The sequence below is a fragment of the Oryctolagus cuniculus genome, chromosome 8 (genome assembly GCF_964237555.1).
Source record: "Oryctolagus cuniculus chromosome 8, mOryCun1.1, whole genome shotgun sequence".
Taxonomy (NCBI): domain Eukaryota; kingdom Metazoa; phylum Chordata; class Mammalia; order Lagomorpha; family Leporidae; genus Oryctolagus; species Oryctolagus cuniculus.
In genome coordinates, this window is record NC_091439.1 from 107,808,280 (window position 1) to 107,819,115 (window position 10,836).

The 10,836-nt window shown below is 50.1% G+C and overlaps 1 pseudogene; it reads right to left on the reverse strand.

Moving 5' to 3' along the window:
- Nucleotides 1-2,910: 2,910 nt before the first annotated feature.
- LOC127483130 (signal peptidase complex catalytic subunit SEC11A pseudogene) lies at nucleotides 2,911-10,836 on the reverse strand (annotated as a pseudogene).

A 10,836-nucleotide genomic window follows, 5' to 3' on the forward strand; every position in this document is an offset into this window, starting at 1 on the left:
GAGTGGACAGTGTGAGAGAGAGACAGAAAGGTCTTCCTTTGCCATTGGTTCACCTCTCAATGGCCGCTGAGGCCGGCACACTGCGCTGATCCGAAGCCAGGAGCCAGGTGCTTCTCCTGGTCTCCCATGGGGTGCAGAGCCCAAGGACTTGGGCCATCCTCCACTGCACTCCCTGGCCACAGCAGAGAGCTGGACTGGAAGAGGGGCAACTGGGACAGAACCCGGCACCCCGACTGGGACTAGAACCCGAGGTGCCGGTGCCACGCTGCAGGTGGAGGATTAGCATATTGAGCCGGCCAAACCCATCTTTAAAAATTAAAAGCCACTTTGGTGAGAGGCTTGGGCCTTACTTATTGAGGTGACGGAGCTAGATGGATTGGGCCAGGCAGACGCATAGGATGAGGAGCCCACGTGCACGACCAGTCTTTTGGTGCAAGCACTCATCTCGGAAGGAAAGAACTGGACCAGGCTTCCTTCCTGTGGGCTGGGATGCGCTAAGATGGCCCAGGCTGCCACGGGAGGGAGGGCCGGTGGGTAGGGGAACTGGGTGGGGAAGGAGCACCCAGGTGGTGTTCACTCCCGGCTCCCCACCCCCCTCTGATGGCCGCTGGGTATATTATTTGCATATGAATGAGACAATTCCGTCCCCGCCTCCAAGGGCCCCACTGACAGCTCTGCCTTTCCCTACTCCAGGTGCCACCAGGGGTCGAATGGAAATTTCCAAGGGGCTGGTTCCCAGTCTGTGGCTGTACCCCGAGGCCAAATCTCCCTACCCCACCTTAACCCCTTCGCCAGCCTCACGTGGCTTCATCTCAATCCACGTTTCTTCTAGAAGTCCGTGTAGGGGCAGGGTGGGCATGTGACAGGGGGGACGGGTGCATCCTACTGGGGAGTGCCGGGGTTGGAGTCGCAGCGGGGCGCACCAGCTTCCTGCAAGTGCACACCCTAGGAGACAGCGGGTGAGGTATCTGAGCCCCTGCCTCCCTCGTGGGGGGAGTTCTGGGCTCCTGTCTTCCACCTGGTCCAGCTCTGGCTGTTGCGGGCATTTGAGGAGTGAACCATTGGATGGCAGTTCTCTTTCAGTTTCTTTGTCTCTCTCTGCCTTTCAAATAAACCGAAAATAAAAAATAAAAATATCCTGTCTCCCCCCTGCCATCCCCAGCGTTGTCACCAAGGATGGCCAGCTTGCCTTAGAGTAATGACTTAAATAGTTCTAAGAGACAAAAGTTTATTGAAATATGTTCCAAGGGCGGAACGAGCTAGCAGAGAGATAAACCTGAGTACCTTCCGGGAAGGAAGTTCGGGACTTCGGGACTTCGCTTCCTTGACGAGGAGGGGTATCGGCTGGTGATTGGTACTTGGTGATGGACAGCTGCTAGTTGCATACCTTTCGCTACCAATTAGACTTTTCCGGTCTGGCTGAGTTCCCAAATTATCAGGCCACTTTAACTAACTACCAGTTCAACTGCAAAGTGCTGAGGTCTGGGGTTGGGGGGTACCGGGGATGGGGTCACCCCTCCCCCTCCACTCTGGGTCTTCATCACCCGCTTGCTGTTGTCCTCTCAGGCTGCAGCCGGTGCGCCTGGGGGAGTTGTCTTGCATTTTAGCCCAAACACCGGATCCATGAGGACCACTGGGGACCACGCAAACGTGCATCCTTCCCGGGGTGGGGGTGGGGTGGGTGGAGAAGGGGGCGCTGACGCGGGGCAGCGGCTGCCGGCCTCTCCCACAGCCTCACGGCCGAAGCACAAGGGCCCTCAGTCCGTAGGACCGTGCCCCATTTATTCCCGCGGCCGGCCCGCGGCAGACGCTGGGTAAACACGGCCGCAGACGCAGGCGAGGCGCCGCCCGCCGGTCCTGGGCGCTTCCCTCTCTGCGCAAAGCCACACAGGCTGGGCTCGCCCCTGCACCGCCGCCCGGGCCCCTGCACCACCGTCCCCGCCCCTGCACCACCGTCCCCGCCTGTTGCCTCGGCCACTGTTCTTGCTCCTTCTAGAAACGACGGAGTGACGTCACTCTGCTCCGGGGCGCCTCTCAGCAGCTGGGGGCCCAATGATGTCCTTGGGAAGCCTCGGTGGCCGGGGTCCCTACGACACACCCGAGGAACCTCGCTGACCTCCCCCTGCCCTGTACCTCCCCACCTCATAGGTGTTGGCGAGGCAAATTAAGCGGGACTTGTCCACAGGCTGCCTCCAGCCCCTGGAGACCCGAGTAGGTCAGTAGTGGAAAGCCTGGCCCGGAAATTAACTTCTGTAACAAGCAGCCAACCCCACCGCCCTGCCAGCACCAGGCCCCCTGCCCCATGACCCAGGCTCAGTGGAACCCGCCCTGGTAGGTGGGTCCTCGGAGTGTGGTCCACCTGGCCAGAGCACTGCGATCATAAATGGCTCTATTTTTTTTTTTAAGATTTGTTTACTTATTTTGAAAGGCAGAATTACACAGAGATCTTTCATCCACTGGTTCACTCCCCAAATGGTCACAAGGGCCAGGCCAAAGCCAAGAGCCAGGAGCTTCATCCCGGTCTCCCACGTGTGTACAGAGGACCAAGGACTTGGGCCATCTTCCACCACTTTCCCAGGTGCATTAGCAGGGAGCTGGATCAGAAGTGGAGCAGCTGAGACTGTGGGATGCTGGCATTGCAGGCAGCGGCTTAGCCCGTTAGGCCACAACGCCAGCCCTGGAATCAACCTTTTAATATAAACAGTTCTCTGATGTATGTACCAGCCCACGCGTACTCTGGTGTGGGAACACGAACTAAGCAAACCAGCGCTACCACGGAGCGTGAACACGAATGTTCTCCACGCCGCCAACCACAGAGCAGAACTTACCGCAGACATTGGGGTATAGTAAGTACAGTGTTTTCCCCCGGGCAGCAAGGTAGGCTCCTTATCCAGGGGGAAGCAGCACAAGCTAACCCAGCAAGAACAGTGCTGCGTGGTCAAGCTTAGGGTAGTCACCCATGAGGGCCGTTGCAGCTCCAACATACAGAACAAATGCCCTGGCCAGCGCTGTCCTTGTTTAGAGAGGCCTTGGTCATCGAGCCCATGGCGTTGCTTTTCTTGAATCTGCGAGACTTGATCAGCCAAGGGACTCTGTCTTCCCTCTACGTAAAACCAGTTTCTCCCACTCTTATGGGATCTTCAACCTCACTTATTTGAAAGAGAAGATCTTTCTGAAATGCAGGTTCCATGCTGCCACTGGCCAGCACTACCACTGGATTTTGCTTCCGGTGACACCGACCAATCCCTTCCAGACCGCTAGAGCTGAGGAGACAATCCTTCCAAAATGAAGACAATCCTTCCAAAATAGAGCTCTTGTCCGGTCTCCGGACTTTGTCCAGGAAGTCTAGACATAGTGTGGTGAGGCCAGCCTGCGGGACAGGGGCGGGAGAGAGGAGGCAAAGTGACCAGAAGGTGGACCGGCTGGAGCATGAGCCAGGCTCAGAATGAGCAGTGCTGTAGCGTAGAAGGTTAAGCCTCCGCCTGCGGTGCTGGCATCCCATTTGGGTGCCGGTTCAATTCTTGGCTGCTCCACTTCCAATCCAGCTCCCTGCTAAAGGCCTGGGAAAGCAGTGGAGGATGGCCCAAGTCCTTGGGCTCCTGCATCCATGTGAGAGACTCAGAGGAAGCTCCGGGCCCCTGACTTTGTGTCAGCCTAGCTCTGGCTTTTAAAACAAACAAACAAAAAAACCCTGCTATATCCAAAATGTTAAAATGCAACCCACATAAAAATTGTTAAAATATCTCCTTTTTTAGTATGTCTTTGGAATTTGGGGTATAGTTCATTACCACAGTACATTTCGGTCCACACCAGCCACGTTTTGCATGTGCAGTAGCCACGTGGCTAATAATTACCCGATTACACAACGCTGCTCCAGGGTTTAGCAGGTGGGTAAGAGCTCTGGGGCTCATGTGACTGCCTGGGGTCTATCTAATTACCCACAACCCTTGCCTCCTTAGTAAGCAACACTTCTATTATTACTAGTGTTGCTACTTTTAGCAAAGAGCTTTGTTACAACATAGTGGTTATTAACCCATTCTTGAAGTCTTCTTCATATGGTAACTTATTCAAAAGATGAGCAGCTTAAATCCTTGGTTCTAAAACTTAGCTGACGGCATAAACTCAGGAGCCCGGCTGTCTGGGTTCAAGCCTAACGCTGCCACTCAGCTCTGCCTCAGTTTACTCATCTGAAATGGGATCACAGGGTGGGACTTTGGCTCAGCAAGCCGACGCCTCTTCGTCCTTCGCTCACATCCCATACCTGAGTGCCTGGGGTTGAGTCCTGGCTCTGCTTCCAACTCCAGCTCCCTGCTAATGCACACCCTGGGAGGTAGCAGGTGATGGCACAAGTTCTTGGGTCCCTGCCACCCATGTAGGAGACCAGATAGAGTTCCAGCTGGTGTGGGCTTTGGGGAGTGACTCAGCTGATGGGAAATTTCTTTCTGTCTGTCTCTGAAGTCTCTCAGATTTTCAAGTAAATGAAAACATAGAAATATAAAAGTAAAATGGGATAATAATCTCTACTATTCAGCTGCTGTGACGATGAAGCTTATATGTATATTTTTTCTTAGATCAGTCCCTGCGTCAAACAGGCACCAGGATATACAAGTTATGAGGATGCTAGTGTTACAGGAAACAGTGGCAGAAAAATCATTGTTATGTCAGTTCTTTGCCTCACATTGAAGAAGAATTCCCAAGCGGACAGCAAAGGGATTTAAACGTATTTATTAGAATTAAGGACCTCTAGGCAGAGCAGCATGGTGGGGGGGGGGGCTTCCAAGAGAGGGAAGAACCCAAAAGGCCCAGTAGCATTGGGTTTTTAAGTACAATTTCAAAAGGAAAAAAAAAAAAAACCTTGAAAATCAGATTGGCATTCAGTTACCAGGAGGGGACAAAAGCCATCAAAAGACTGATTTACAACCCTTTCTCCCCCCTGGTTTGCTCACCCGGAAGGGTGCGATAGGTAACTTGTTTTCACAATAAACTGTGAGCTCAGTTGCGGTCACCACTCCCTTGCTATTCTCATGATAAATTTGTAAATTTGGAGATTCCTAAGGAAGCAGGACACTGATCTGCTAAAATAGAGGATCCATTAACAGCAACATTTATGAGAAATCTAGTACATAGGAAATATGTACATTATAATGTCAAAAGAAATATGACTGAAAATTGTTCTTATAGTAAGTTCAGAACTGTATTAAACATGTAGTAGAGGAGCCGGCGCTGTGGCACAGCGGGTTAACTCCCTGGCCTGAAGCCCTGGCATCCCATATGGGTGCCGGTTGGAGACCCAGTTGCTCCACTTTCCATCCAGCTCTCTGCTACGGCCTGGGAAAGCAGTGAAGATGGCCCAAGTGCTTGGGTCCCTGCACCCATGTGGGAGACCTGGAAGAAGCTCCTGGCTCCTGGCTTCGATCAGCACAGATCTGGCCTTTGTGGCCATCTGGGGAGTGAACCAGCAGATGAAAGACTTCTCTCTCCCTCTCTGCCTCTCCTCTCTTTCTGTGTAACTCTTACTTTCAAATAATTAAATAAATATTTTTTAAAAATGTAATAGAAAGATGGCTTGGCATACCAAATATGGATTATGCTTGCATTTGAGAGATGAAATTTTAAGCAAGTTCTTTCTTTTTGCCTTTCTGAATGTACATGAACTTGGCAACAAGGAGAACACAATTAACTTTAAAAAAAAATTATTTATTTATTTATTTGAAAAGCAGAGTTACAGAGAGGCAGAGAGAGAGAAAGATCTTCCATCCTCTTTTTCACTCCTCAAAGTCCACAATGGCCAGATCTGGGCCAGGCCAAATCCGGGACCCAGCGCCTCCATCCATGTCTCCCACACGGGTAGCAGGGCCCCAAACGCAATAGCAGGGAGCTAGATGGAAAGCAGAGCGGCTGGGACTTGAACCTGCACTCTGATGTGGGCATTGCAAACAGCATCTTCACCTGCTACACAATAATGCTGGTCCCAACATTAATAAAGACATTAAAGCAAATTAGAATAGCAATGTCTGTTTCATAGGTTCCTGTGGAGGTAGAATGACAGCACTTTGAAAATGAAAGCACTGTTGCCTATAATGAAGCACTAGTTATGTCAATGTATTTCCACTAGATGGCAGCAGACACCACTAAATTCGTTTAATTAAATACCCTATGGAGGGCCCAAACGGTTTTCAGCAATCGAATTCATACAGTTCTGATTATAATGAAATGTGGCTGGAGTTTCTCTATCAAAAGAATGAACTACCTGTTTGGGCTTTAGAATTTCTTAGTTTTATATGGGTTTTAAAAAATGATAATTTCGGGGATTCATGGAACAGCAGGGTTGTGACAGCACGTGGATCAGAGTCCCCCCTCCACGTCTAGTCCAGCTTCCTGCTAATGCACACCCTGAGGGGCATCAAGCACGGTTCAAATACTTGGGTCCAAGCCGCCCACATGGGAGACCCGGATGGAGGCCATTCTCCACAGGTAATGCCTTAGTGAGAAGCTGGATTCCAAGTGTGGAGTAGCTGGGACTTGAACCACACACTTGAAGATGCAGGCATTCCAGTGTCATCCCAGCTGCTGCACACATACACACACGCTCACAGCTTGTGAGTGCCGCTCTGGCCTCAGGGAGCTGCACAGAATCCTCCCTAAAGGCGGCATGCTGGCCTTTGCATGTGTGTTCCAAAGTCTGAACACTCTTCATCCCATCTGCTAGGCAGCCTTGCCTCTTTTTTTTTTAAACTATTATTATTATTATTTAAAGATTTACCTATTTATTTATTTATTTATTTGAAAGGCAGAGTTACAGAGAGGCAGAGGCAGAGAGAGAAAGAGAGGGAGGGAGAGAGAGAGAGAGAGGTCTTCCATTCTCTGGTTCACTCCCCAAATGGCCACAACAGCTGGAGCTGGGTCTCTCCAAAGCCAGGATCCAGGAGCTTCCTCCAGATCTCCTATGCAGGTGCAGGGGCCCAAGTACTTGGGCCATCTTCCACTGCTTTCCCACACCATAGAGCTGGATTGGAAGAGGAGCAGTTGGGACTCGAAACAGTGTCCATATGGAGGCGGTGGCTTTACCTGCTATGCCATAGTGCCGCCCCCGAGAGAGACCTTCTATCTGCTGCTTCACTCCCCAAAAGGCTGCAACGGCCAGGGTTGGGCCAAGCCAAAGTCAAGAGCCTGGAGCTTCATCTGGGTCTCCCACATGGGTGCAGGGGCCCAAGCACTTGGGCCATCCTCTGCTGCTTTCCCAGATGCATTAACAGGGAGCTGGATCAGAAGTGGTGCAGGACGCTGGCAATGCAGGTGGAGGCTTAACCTGCTATGCCCAGCACCAACTCTGAATTTGTTAATTTTTTAGTTAAAAGTCTTACAAAGGTCTAAACATCAAATCACATTAATTCAGGGGTGAGATTTTGATCTAGAAGTTGAGTTTCAGGTTGGGACACTTGCATCGCAGGTCAGCATGCCTGGGATTGAGTCCTGGCTCTCCTCCCAATGCCAGCTTCCTGTTCATGCAGGCCCCGGGAGGTAGCAGGTGATGGCTGGAGTGACCGGGCTCCTGCACCACATGGGAGAACTGCACTGAGTCCTCAGGTCCCACTTTCAGCCTGGCCCAGTCCCAGCTGTTGCAGGCATTTGGGGGAAGGAGGCAGTGGATGGGAGCTCTCTCTGTTTCTACTTCTGTCTCTTTCTGCATGTCCCTCTCTCTCTGCCTCTCAAAATATGTTACATTACTTTGCATTCACATTGCCCTTTCTTATAAAAAATAATAAAATGACATATCCTCACCATTTAGACTTAAGACCACCACAATTTGCAAAGTTGCATTGTTTGTAAATAATTTCTCCCATTCTGTCAGTTGCTTCTTCACTTTGAGTGTTTCTTTTGCAGTACAGAAGCTTCTCAGCTTGCTATAATCCTATTTGTCAATTTTGGCTTTGATTGCCTGTGCTTCTGGGGTCTTTTCCAAGAACGGTTGGTGTGTGCCAATGTCTTGCAGAGTTTCCCCAACATTCTCTAATAATTTGATGGTATCAGGTCATAGATTGAGGTCTTTAATGCACTTTGAGTGGATTTTGGTGTAAGGTGTAAGGTAGGGGTCTTGTTTCGTCTTTCTGCAGCAATTTTCCCAGCACTGTTTGTGGGAGAGACTGTCCTTTCTCCAGGAATTGATTTTAGCTCCTCTGACAAAGATAAGTTGGTTTAGATGCATGGATTGATTTCTTGCATTTCTGATTCTGTTCCATTCATCTGCATGTTATTCATTTATTTATTTTTTTGCCAGTAGCAGGCTATTTTGATTATCACTGCCCTGTAGCATGTCTTTTTTTTTTTCTTTTAAGATTTATTTATTTATTTGAAAGGCAGAGTTACGGAGAGCCAGAGGCAAAGGCAGACAGAGATGCTATCCATTGGTTCACTCCCCAGATGGTTGCAATGGGCAGAGCTGGGCCAATCTGAAGCAATGAGCCAGGCGCTTCTTCCAGGTCTCCCAGGTGGGTGCAGGGGCCCAAGGACTTGGACCATCTTCTACTGCTTTTCCAGGCCATAGCAGAGAGCTGGATCCAAAGTGGAGCAGCTGGGAGTAGAACCAGTGCCCATATGAGATGCCGGCATCACAAGCAGCTTCTTATCCCGCTATGCCACAGTGCCGGCTCCTGTAGTATGTCTTAAAATTTGGTATTGTGATGCCTCTGGCTTTGGTTTTGTCGTAAAGATTGCTTTAGCTATTCGGAATCTCTTGGGTTTCCATATGAGTTTTACTTACTTATTTATTTATTTTAATAATTTTTTTATTTGAAAAGTAGAGTTATAGACAGAGAGAAAGAGAGAGAGACAGAGAGAGAGGTCTTCCTTCCGTTGGTTCACTCCCCAAATGGCCACCATGGCCAGTGCTGCACCGATTTGAAGCCAGCATTCAGGTGCTTCTCCTGGTCTCCCATGGGGTGCAGGGCCCAAGCACCTGGGCATCCTCCACTGCACTCCCGGGCCACAGCAGAGAGCTGGCCTGGAAGAGGAGCAACCAGGACTGGAACCGGCGCCCATATGGGATGCAGCACTGCAGGTGGAGGATTAACCTATTGAGCCACGGTGCCGGCCACTCCCTATGAGTTTTAGCATCACTTTCTCTAGATCTGAGAAGAATGTTACTGGTATTTTAATTGGGATTGCACTGCATCTGTAAATTGCTTTTGGTATATGGACATTTTGATGATATTAATTTTTCCAATCCAAAAACAATGGAAGAATTATCCATTTTTTGCATCTCTGCTGTTTTTTTATTCAGTGTTTTCAAATTATCATCATAGAGATCTTTGATTTCTTTGGTTAAATTTGTTCTGAGATATTTTATTTATTTATTTATTTATTTATTTATTTATTTATTTTGACAGGCAGAGTGGACAGTGAGAGAGAGAGAGACAGAGAGAAAGGTCTTCCTTTGCCGTTGGTTCACCCTCCAATGGCCACCGCAGCCGGCGTGCTGTGGCCGGCGCACCGCGCTGATCAGATGGCAGGAGCCGGGTGCTTCTCCTGGTCTCCTATGGGGTGCAGGGCCCAAGCACCTGGGCCATCCTCCACTGCACTCCCGGCAGCAGAGAGCTGGCCTGGAAGAGGGGCAACCAGGACAGAATCTGGTGACCCGACCAGGACTAGAACCCGGGATGCTGGCGCTGCAGGTGGAGGATTAGCCTATTGAGCCACAACACTGGCCTAATTTATATTTATTTATTTATTTATTTATTGACAGGCAGAGTGGACAGTGAGAGAGAGAGACAGAGAAAAAGGTCTTCCTTTGCTGTTGGTTCACCCTCCAATGGCCACCGCGGCCAGCGCGCTGCGGCCGGCGCATCACGCTGATCCAATGGCAGGTGCCTGGTACTTATCCTGGTCTCCCATGGGGTGCAGGGCCCAAGCACTTGGGCCATCCTCCACTGTACTCCCTGGCCACAGCAGAGAGCTGGCCTGGAAGAGGGGAAACCGGGACAGAATCCGGCACCCCGACCAGGACTAGAACCCGGTGTGCCGGCGCCGCAAGGCAGAGGATTAGCCTAGTGAGCCGCGGCAGGTCTAATTTATTTTTATAACTAATGTTAATGGCATTGATCTTAGAAGTTCTTTCTCAGCCATGGTATTATGTCTGTGTACAAAGGTTAATGATTTTTGTGTGTTGATTTTATATCCTGCCACTTTACCAAACTCTTTCTGAGTTCCATTAGTCTCTTAGTGGGTTCTATTGGTTTCCTTATATAAGAATCATGTCATCTGCAAATAGGCATAGTTTGACTGCCTCCTTCCCAATTTGTATCCCTTTGATTTCTTGTTCTTGCCTAACGGCTCTGATTAAACTTCCAGGATGTATTGAATAGCAGTGGTGAAGGTGGGCATCTCTGTGTGGTTACAGATCCTGGCTTCGCCTGGCCCAGCCTCATTGCAGTGTTCAGAGAGTGAAGCAGTGGGTGGGAGCTTGTTTGTCCCTCTTCTTCGCAAAACAAAAACAAAAACACAGCTCCGCCGCGGGAACCTTGGAGAGCAGCAGTTTCTCCTTTCCTACCCCCGGCTCCTGGCAATCGCTAATCTGCTTGCCTCTCTGTCATTTTATCATTTTGAGAATGTCCTACGAATGGAACATTTTGAGATCATTTCTTCCGAAACCTCAGCACGGTGTCCTTGACAGCCATCCAAGTAGAGATTAGAGATTCACATCTCCGCACGATGTCCCCGGTAGCCAGGGGTGAGATCCACCCACGTGGGGTAGTGGTTGTTCTGCTTCCAATACTGAGCCGCGCTTATGTCAGGAATGGAGCCTAGCTGAACCGGGCACTCCAGGAAGGCGATTTGCAT